Source organism: Euprymna scolopes, chromosome 19 (assembly GCF_053919585.1).
Source record: "Euprymna scolopes isolate OS-2025 chromosome 19, ASM5391958v1, whole genome shotgun sequence".
Lineage (NCBI taxonomy): Eukaryota > Metazoa > Mollusca > Cephalopoda > Sepiida > Sepiolidae > Euprymna > Euprymna scolopes.
The window spans coordinates 118,600,702-118,611,295 of NC_136500.1; the positions used below are offsets into that span (position 1 = coordinate 118,600,702).

The window sequence follows — 10,594 nt, forward strand, 5'->3', positions numbered from 1 at the left end:
ACGATAGACACAAGTTTTCCAGCAGTCAGGAAAGCAAGACTCATTCATGCATTTGTTGAAAAGTTTGAAGAGGAGTGACGCAACCTTAGCAGAGCATTTTTAATATAGTACAGCTGGGTTGAGAGCGAGTCCACATGCTTTTGAGGTGTGTAAGTTTTTTATATCATGCACTTGAGAATGGGTCATTTTCAACTCATTTAATATGGTGTCTGTCCGCAATGGAAAATCAGGGAAGGAGTGGTTTGCTGGGTCCAATGTAAATTTGAGGCAATCCGACTAGCAAGCCTTCTTGGGTGCTGTACAAACAACCTCATGATTTTTGGATAATGGGGGAATTGTTGATTGCCCAGTATATACTACATTGTTGTAGGTTTTCTAGAAATCACAAGTTCCTAATTCTTGCAGTTCAATGTATTTTCTTGTGGTTTTGGTGTATTCTATTGAAGCTGTCACAATTTCTATCTTACAATTACTTCTATAAACATTTGTCTGTTTTTTAATGGACTTATGTCAAATAAATCTGCGGTATGCATGCTGACTTTTAGCAATGGCAGTTGCGTGAATAGAAGTCTGAGAAGACATGATTGTTCAAAGGAATGATAAGTTTTTTTGTGTCTTTATTAAGGAGAGTGGGGTTAGCTATAGAATTTCTGTGTGGAAATATGTGCTTCAATTTTCGCTTTGAACTATTCAGTGGTCTCATTTGTGCAGTGATCTGCTGGAAGAGAAGATATTTCCCCAGGAGGCATATCTAATGAGACCCCTGATGGCTTCCCAGTAAACTTTCTTATAGTACCTTGTCGTTTTGAGTAATGGCTCTTCAGCTTTAGGTTGAGAGTTTAAGATGATTTCTAGCATTAGCATAGTGTGATCAGCATTCCTAAGTGGGGGATGGGTATTTGTTACACAATCATTGGGAACTGTGGTGAGAAATAGATCTAGAAGCGAGGCTTGTTTATCTTATTGATCTGGGAAACAAGTTGGATATGTAACTGTTTGTGATAAGGAATGTGGTATAGAGAAGCTGTGTGCTACTATTAAGAGAGAGTACTGTATCAATGCTGTTAGAGACTTGGTTGATTAGGGCACAGTACTGGGTCGAGGGGGAGCGGTAGAGAAAATATAAGTGGTTGATGCTATGTTGCACATAAAGGCCTGGTCATCTGATTCTTGTTATGATTCATTATTCAAGGGGAAAGTGTTTTTAATATAGAATCTAAGTTCATGCATATGTCTAAGTCCTTATGGCAAAGTGGTAGATAACAAGGCTTGTTAAAGTGGTTAGGGAGGATGGAGGCCTGTAGGTTAGTTTCAATTAGCACCAAGATATCCGGGTAGTTAGCTGGGAGAAATGATTCAACATCATCTAAATTAGTTCTAAGCCTGCGGATATTTGTGAATGCCAGCCTCAAGGGGGAAGGCAGATTGATTTTGTTGGAGTTCATGCCTGGTTTGATGGTATGTAAAAATTTAATTTAAAATGAGCACCCACTTCATGGCCAACCATTTGCGGTTTCCAATTAATCCAATATAATAAGTATATTAATTATTAAAAAGTGTCGTTTGATGTTTTTGGGGTTTTTGTTTTATATAAAAATTGGGAGGGACACAATTTTTTTTTTAAATTCAAAATTTTTTATCCAATGTATTTTCTGTCCTATTTCAAATAAAGACATCTCCTCTCATAAATAATAATCTTATTATTTAGAAATCCAAACCTGACATAAGGAAAGATATCCTTGATAACTAATATGTACTTTCACCTAACAATTTATTAAACAAAATGGTCAAAATGGCCATAAAAACAATAATAAAACACAAAACCAATATATTACAAATAAATGTAACTAAAGGCAGAAAAAAATTACTCTTCTACGTACCTGGATAAGTTTTCTGTGTCTTTTATACTTATTTTGAAGCGTTTATTTTCTTTGGAGAAATTAGTGATGCGGGTAAAGTTCCAGCATCTTTCCAGTCAAAATATCCCTTAAAATCACCACTATTACAGGTTTTTGAAGGTGCTGAAAACGAAACAAAAAAAGTTTAAAATTCCAGGAAACAAGTAGTTTCCAAGATAAGTGGGGATCACTTTTCCATAGTAATTTAATGCAAAATGTGCATTTATTTTATAGCCACCATTTTTGTACAAGGGGGTTGGTCAACATAAAATGAACACAATTTAACGTAAAATGCGCTCCCATTTTTTGGGTCTAATAATTTTTTAGGGGGCATATTTAGTAATTGTGCCCCGGTAGACCAATACAAAATTCCTTGAAAAAATCTGTTTTCTAGGTGTTTCAGGGGTGCTGAAAACGAATACTGCTTTTAAATTTTCTGCAAGTAAGGAGTTTGCTTGCATGAATTACAATGGCCACCACGTGTAACATAAATAATTACATTGCTTAACACCTGGCAAACTACTTATTTTCGGGAAAATTGAATGCAATACTTATTTCCAGCACACCTGAAAACTCCTAAAAAACAGTTTTTTACCTACACCACAACTAAAAAAAGTGTCCATAAAGTGGGTGCTCATTTTATGTTGCCCCCCCCTCCCAACGAAACAAAAAAGCTGGCCATAAAAGGTATCATTTTACTTAAAATTGATATAACAAAGCGATACTCCACATTTTAAATTTGTTTATGCCATGAAAATTATTTGTTTCCTGGAATTTATAACATATAATAATTGTTAATTTTAAACGTTATTTTCATTTACAGCATTGATTCTCAACCTTTTTTTACTCATGCACCCCTTTTTCCTTCTTTTTATCTTGGTGGGCCCCTTCATAACTATTGGTCATAAGACAATCCTCTATTTTTCACTAATATAAATTTTGAGGTTTTAATAATCAAAAAAATATTATATAATTAAGCTTTATTTTAAATGAAAACTAATTTAATGGGGTAAACCTGGAAAATAGAAATCTCATAGTTAAAATAACTTGAATGATTGAAAAAAACTATACAAAATTACAGTAGAAATAAAATTTTTAATAATAAAAACTATTCTGAGTTGGTTTTCTTCATGGGCCACCAAAATATCGTTGCGGACCCCCATTTTGTTATGTTTTGCCTGTGGACCCCCAGAAATATTCTATGGACCCCGGTTGAGAAACCCTGATTTACTTTTGATTTGATTTGACTGCAAAAACGTGTAATATTGGTAATTTTAAAGGAATTTTGTAGGAAAGATGCTGCACTTTTAGCTACATTACAAGTTATTATTTAGCTACATTACACGTTATTATTTAGCTACATTACACGTTATTATTTAGCTACATTACAAGTTATCATTTAGGTACATTACAAGTTATTATTTAGCTACATTACAAGTTATTATTTAGGTACGGCCAAAAGGAATGCCAATGCTCAAAATGTATTTTAGTTTATTCGCAGTTTTCTGTTACGGGTGTCAAAAATTCTGATACACCTAGTAATTTGATACTACTACAACTACTACTACTACTGAAGACTTTTCTACCAAGATTCATTTTCTTTCAAGGAAGACAAAAACGTTAATACCAGCATTTATCCCGTGTAGGGAAGGCACGCCATTCTTGACTCTGTCTGCAGTCTCCTTTGAATTTAAAGGTATCTAAGCCTTCACAAAGGGAAAAAATATTTTACCCCCTATTTAAAGTTAAAGGGACTTATTTTGTTGAAGTTTACATTCGAGGAAAAAAAACCTTTTTATTAAAAGAAAGACAAAGAGTTAAAATAACTATTTTCTGTGTTTTTTGTTGTTGTTTTTTGTTTGTTTGTATGTTCTTTTCTTTCAATCCGTTACCTAGGAAAACAGATTTTGATAACGACCTCGTTATTATTAATAGGTACGGGCAAAATGAATGCCGATGCTTAAAATGTATAAACATTTTGACCCCTCCCTTTACTTAAAAATTCATCAAAATCAGGAAATTAACTAATTTTAATAAAATTTTCAGTATTTATCAAATAATGATCGCAGAATATAATGAACTAATTATTTTTTATTTAAATCTAAGTGGAAATGTATTATTTTGTTTAAACAAAAAATACCTTTACTAAAGCTATGGTTTTCAGTAGTGAATAAAAAATGCAAGAATTTATTTTTGCTTTTTTTTATATAAATAAAACATCGTAATTTTTAACAATAAAAAAATAAAATAATTTTTACAGGACCATTACGAAAAAAGCCCCTAAACTCCATAATAATGAATTCAATATAACTCAAAGAAAAATGAATTTCTCAAACTACCGATATTACCATTGAATTAATCATTGTTTATTTAATATTTTCACACAAAAGAAATTATAATAGCAAAAATATTTCTACTTTTCTTTTTAAATTACAGATTTTGCATAATTTTTATATGCAAGATTTTAATAATTTCCTTGCTCACAAGAATGTGAAAATTTCAGCGTAACATAATTTTTTTATAATCTCGAACAATAATTTTAAAAAACTTAATTTAAAAACAGGAACATAAAAAAAAATTAAATTAAAAAATGATAAAAATGGATAGAAACGTTCAGAATAGGAATGTATGGATGCACGTCTGAGGGGGAAAAAAAGAAATCTGACACCCTTACCTCCTTTTACTATCATGACTTCATTTTGAAACAGCGTTTCGATTTTGGGCCTCCTTATAATCGTGTTTACATTTCTTTAGTTTGTTGCGTTTTTAGCGAATGGTAAATTACTTGCTTTTTGAGGGCTAATAAAGTTCTTTTTGCACAAACAAGGTGTTTTTTTTATTTAATTCAATATCTTATGACTTTACTTGACTTCTTTGAAATAGAACCAGAAAACTAATATTTATCTTTTAAAGGATTTTTACAATGAATTTATTTTACTTCCAAATTTAGCTGAATTAGCTTGCTGTGAAAACATTTTTCATAACTTTTTTTCACGTGTATAAAATTTTTTTTCCTTTTGGAAATTAACTAATTCTCTAATCTTATTAAGCTAATCTAATCTAATTAACTTTAGTGTCTAATCTTTCAAATGCAATCAAAAAGTAGTCGGAAACCTACAAAAAAATTATGATAAATCGGCTTTCAAAACTCGGTCCCCCTATTTTTGTCCACCCATTTTTGCCTGTACCTATGATTATTTATTAAACATTAGTTTACATTAGAAGAACAAAATAAAAAAATCAGCTATGGCCATCATGAGTCTGACAATCGTTCAAAAATCGAAAATTAAACAAAATACTAGTAAAAATCCACCCAATGTACGTCACCCTGATACTTTTTACAAAGTTTTGTCATGAACAACGATATTTTGACAGTATACTTATTTATTAAATTGTTAAATGAAAGTACAGAAAAGTTAACATGTGGATTCTAATTGCCCCTAAAACGTAAAAAAAGCAAAAATAAATAACACCCCTACACTCCATTCCACAAAAATTAGAAACTTCGAACGATTTTCACAACAAACTGGTCATGAAGTGGGTGCACATCCTATGAAACACTTACATAGGAAAGTGATTCCCCACTTTATAATTTTAAACATGTTTCTAAATTCTGTTTTTGCAGATATTTTAAGGGCTTTATGATTCTTCTAATCTGTGATGGCAGATAAATGTATACAACAAATGATCTAAAAAAAAAAAAAAGATATTTCCATTGTAAAATCTAAATATTGGATAAAAACATATAATATGAAACAAACGTTTTAGCGACATAATATGTAAGTGTAGACAGAAAACAAATTTTTTTTTAAAAGGATAAAACTAGGTACGAGCAAAATTAATGCCGATACTCAAAATGTATAAACATTTTTACCCTTCCCTTTACTTAAAAAAAAAAACATCACCAAAAATCAGAAAATTAACCAATTTTAATGAAATTTTCAGTATTTATCAAATAATGATCGCGGAATATAAGGAACTAATCATTTTTATGTAAATCTTAGTGGAAATGTATTATTTTCTTGAAACAAAAAATACCTTTACTAAAGTTATGGTTTTCAGTAGTAAATAAAAAATACAAGAATTTATTTTTGCTTTTTTTATATAAATAAAGCATCGTAATTTGTAACAATAAAAACAAAACAATTTTTACAGGACCATTACGAAAAAATCCCCTAAAGTCTGTATTAAGGAATTTGATATAAGTCGAAGAAAAATGAATTTCTCAAACTACCGATATTACCATTGAATTAAGCAGTTTATTTAATTCCCCCCCCCCAAAAAAAAACATAATGGCAAAAAATATTTTTACATTTCTTTTTTAAATTACAGCTTTCACAAAATTTTTATATGCAAGATTTTAATAATTTCCTTGCTCGCAAGAATGTGAAGCTTTCGGCGTAATATATTTTTTATATAATATTGAACAACAATTAAAAAAAATGAATTTAAAAACAGGAACATACAAAAATAATGAAATTAACAAATGCAAAGAATTATACAAACGTTCCATGTCGGTAAGTGCGGATGCTCATTCTTGAAAAGAAAAGGAAACCTGTCCATTTTGCCCCCTCCACCTGTGCCCCCAACCTTTTCTCCTCCAACTACACGATGTCATTTTCAAGTACGTTTCAAAGTGTGTAAAGTCGACTTTAAATTTCACGTAAACATTCTGATTAATTAAAACGTAAAAAAAAAATTAAGTTTGTCGACATGCATGAATGAATGCATTGCATGGATGACGTGTTCACGTGATGAAATCATGTGATGAAAACCTTCTCTTTCTTTTCTTTTAAAAGCAGCCATATGCTGCATAGGTCACTTCTACTTTTCCACAGTTTAACGCATTCGTCTACCAGACCTCGGAGATCTAGGTCGCAACAAGGCAACTTGTTGCAACGTCACTTACTTCTATAGCTTATCTTCTGGGAATTCCCCATATTATTTCGACTCCAAAATAGAGTCAGTCAAAATTCTAGAACACCATAATAAATTCATTGTATTCTATGATCATTAATTAATAAATACTGAAATTTGTTGATTTCCTCAATTTTTATGATTTTTTAAGTGCAGGGAAGGGTCAACAACTGCAAAGAAAAAAAAAATACTCGATAAGCCGGAACATTGTTAAATAATAATGAAATTATGTGCTTTCCGTACTTCTTTGAATTTTTGCCACCACGACTTTTTTTGATACAAAACAAATCTTGTTGCTACCACGGCCATATTTTTGGAGAATTATTACCCTTTTTAGCAAAAGTTAAGTACATTTATTGTATTAATTCATTATTTTAAGACTTTACCTTAATACTTCACTTGGAAATAATTCCAGAAAACTTATATTCCTCTTGCCAGAAAAATGTAAACACGATATTTGTCGTGATGAATTTTTACGTGAAATATACGGATTTTCAGATTTAAGATAAAATGATTCCATGTTTTTTTTTTTTTATTTCACACACTTTTTTTCTTTGAAAAACTTTTAAGCTGTAATTTTTTTAAACATAATCAAAAAGTAACCGAAATTTTAAAAAAATATGGGTTTGTATTACTGTACACATAGATTCGAAAAAGTTGTCAAAAAACAAATATATAACAAATAAATGTTATCAAAGACAAGATAAGTTACTTTTCTGCCAAACTGGATATATTTTTTGTGTTTTTATTCAATGTAACATATTTATTTAGCTCGAAAAACATACAGTGTTTACCGATGTATTCGAAAATTCAAGATGGCGTCTCACACCCTCTTTAACACCGTAAGTATGGAAAAAGGTGTTATAAATAAAAAACTATACAAAATACTATTAAAAACCCGCCGAATATATGTCAACCTATGTCACGGTAACATATATTGAGCGAGTTTTTAACAGTATTTTATCCGTTTTTTATTTATAACATCTTTTCCCACACTTACCGTGTTAAAGAGAGAATAAGACGCCATCTTGAATGTTCCAATACATCGGTAAACACTGTATGGTTTTCGAGCTGAATAAACATGTTACATTGAATAAAAACACGAAAAATATATCCAGTTTTGTAGAAAAGTAACTTATCTTGCCTTTGATAACATTTATTTGTTATATATTTGTTTTTTGACAACTTTTACGAATCTATGTGTACAGTAATACAAACCCCAAAAGATTATGATTAACCGGCGTTCTAAACCAGGTCCCATACCTAAGCAGCCATTAGAATTGCCCGTACTTAGTTAAAACAATTAAATATTGAAAAAAGCCGTTTTTGTGCTCAATTGTTTAACAATTAAACTTCGAATGAAATTATTGTGTTTATACTATTTATAATTATTTTTTCTCATAAATCATAAGATTTACTTAAACACATTTGGTACAACATATGATAGATTAAAAAAAATATATTTTAGATTTTTTAAAATAGGAGATTAATACATTTTTTTTTAATCCACGTATGTTATAAAGGATGGTGAAATTAATATTTGTTTTATTGCAATAAAAATAAACTTATTTGAATATTTCAGATTTTTAAAAAGTTATTGGATGTAAATTTTTAAATGTGTATTAATAAAAAAAAAACAAAAAAAAAACTTACCTTTCTTTCCTGAAATTCAATACGAAAAAAAAAATCGTGATGAATTCGTTTTTTTTTTTTTTTTTTTTTGTGCTCAAAACAAAAATATTTTGTGTTTGCTAGGATTTCTTTTAGTAAATTGATACAATTTTTGTTTTGTGTGTCCAATTCATTGGTAAATAAAAATCTATGAAAATATAAAAGAATACACAATTAAAAGTTGGAAAAACACGATTTAAACGTAAAATTATTTAAAAAGGAAAACTGCTAAAGAACAATGAATTTAGGTCATCGTGACACGGTGTAATCATTATTTCGTTCCTTGTATAAAACGTGTCGAATTGTTTTCCTTTCAACTTTATATTCTTTTTGTCCATACAAAAAAAAATCAATATATAAAAGAATCAAATTTTAAACAGGATTTAAACGTGAAATTATTAAAAATAAAATTAACTGCTAAAAAAAAAAAAAAAATGAATTTAGGCCACCGTAACATGGTGTAATCATTATTTCGTTCCTCTTGTAAACATTGTTTTCCTATCTAGTTTAGATTATATTTGCCAATGTTTAAGGCTTGTTATGGTTTCTTATGTTAATTTCTGTTTTTGTGTGTCCAATTTATTAAAAAATAAAAAAAATATGATTATAGAAATTCAGGTTTATTTTTTTAAACTGAACATTTCATAATTATTTGATTAGCCGAACTAGTGTACTTCAATGTATAGCCTCTCGAGACGGATATTGAAGGTTGAGAACCGACTTTATTTACTACCAACAATTTGTATTAGGAGAGGCAAAGTGTTCGTAGGATGGAATGTGATTTAACAAAGGAGATGAATGTTCGTACAATGTTTGTAGGTATGTATGAATTGACAAGGAATGAATGTTCGTAACTGTTTGTAGGTATGTATGAATTGACAAGGAATGAATGTTCGTAACTGTTTGTAGGTATGTATGAATTGACAAGGAATGAATGTTCGTAAAATGTAACTTATCTTTTGGACGATGAAGAGGGTTAAGGTAGGCCGGAGTTCACTTCTTTGGTTTGTGTGAATTAGGCATTGTTTAGAATTGAAGGCGTTTGGCCCATAGCATGAGAGCGTATTCGGCTTCAGTTCACTGGTGCCTTATTTCTTTTTCTTCTTCATCTCTTTAGATCAGGTGGGAGAATCCGTCCGTGAGTTCACTGACGCAGCAGGACGAATCTCTTTTTCCATCTCCTCCTCGGTTCCCTCAAATCCCTCGTTTTTATAGTAGTAAACTGGCTCCCAGCGACTGTGATATTTGAGGTGTTTATTTTAGGCGCGGAGCTCTGCCATTGGTTGATAATTATTTTGTGGTTATCTTATTTTTTTCCCCCAAGCGGAAGCGATGCGTGGAGCCATGTGAAAATGACGATTTTTTATTTTGTCTCTCATGGTGGATGCATTAACATCTGGTTGGCTGTCAATTCTCGTTATGTTCCCACACACATTGCAACCCGAAATAGCGGAGCTATTCCGAGAGTGTCCGTGAGGATTTTGGTGAATAGGGTTTGAAATCAAGTCAGGGGGGAAGATTTGAGAGGATATGATAGAATCTTGTGGTCTTGTTGGATATGTTCCTCAGTTCGAATTGAGCTTCGCATATGGCGAACAATCCGCTCACAGCAGCATGCATGAATCCTGTTATCTTTACAGAGACCACTGACACAGTATCCTCCATTGCGAAATTTGTGGGTTATGCGTTCAGTGGTTGAGAGAAATGTTTAATATCTTAGTAGATTTCCGTTCATCCTGTTATTAAACGTCTTTTTTTTTAAAGGTTGGTGTTTGTATAATTGTTCGCCAATTCTTATTTTAGTCACATAAATTATTTGAGCAAAAAAAAAAAATGGGTTCTCTTAACTTCAGCAATAATATGTCTGCCTTTTTATTATTATTATTTATTTATTTTTGGAATGTGCGATTTCATCGTGGTCGGCGGGTTCACTATTTATAGCGGTCTAGGGTATAGAAGGAAATGCGTGTTCCTCTCACATTGAGGTGTCATTATTTATAGCCTCTCGAGATGGATATTGAAGGTTGAGAACCGACTTTATTTACTACCAACAATTTGTGTGAGGAAAGGCAAAGTGTTCGTAGGATGGAATGTGATTTAACAAAGGA

The 10,594-nt window shown here is 30.9% G+C and overlaps 1 long non-coding RNA gene across 2 annotated transcripts in view; it reads right to left on the bottom strand.

Moving 5' to 3' along the window:
- LOC145239909 (uncharacterized) overlaps positions 1 to 8,753 on the bottom strand; it is an 18,826-nt gene extending 10,073 nt beyond the window's left edge. Inside the window, exons 1-2 of one of the 2 annotated variants that reach the window (XR_013862397.1) lie at positions 8,469 to 8,753; positions 1,881 to 2,021 (exon numbers count right to left, since the gene is read on the bottom strand). This is a non-coding gene — a long non-coding RNA (uncharacterized LOC145239909). Of the gene's footprint in view, positions 1 to 1,880; positions 2,022 to 6,404; positions 6,449 to 8,468 lie in introns of those variants that run through there. The other variant, XR_013862398.1, reaches the window with a different exon arrangement.
- Between the last annotated feature and the right edge of the window lie 1,841 nt (positions 8,754 to 10,594).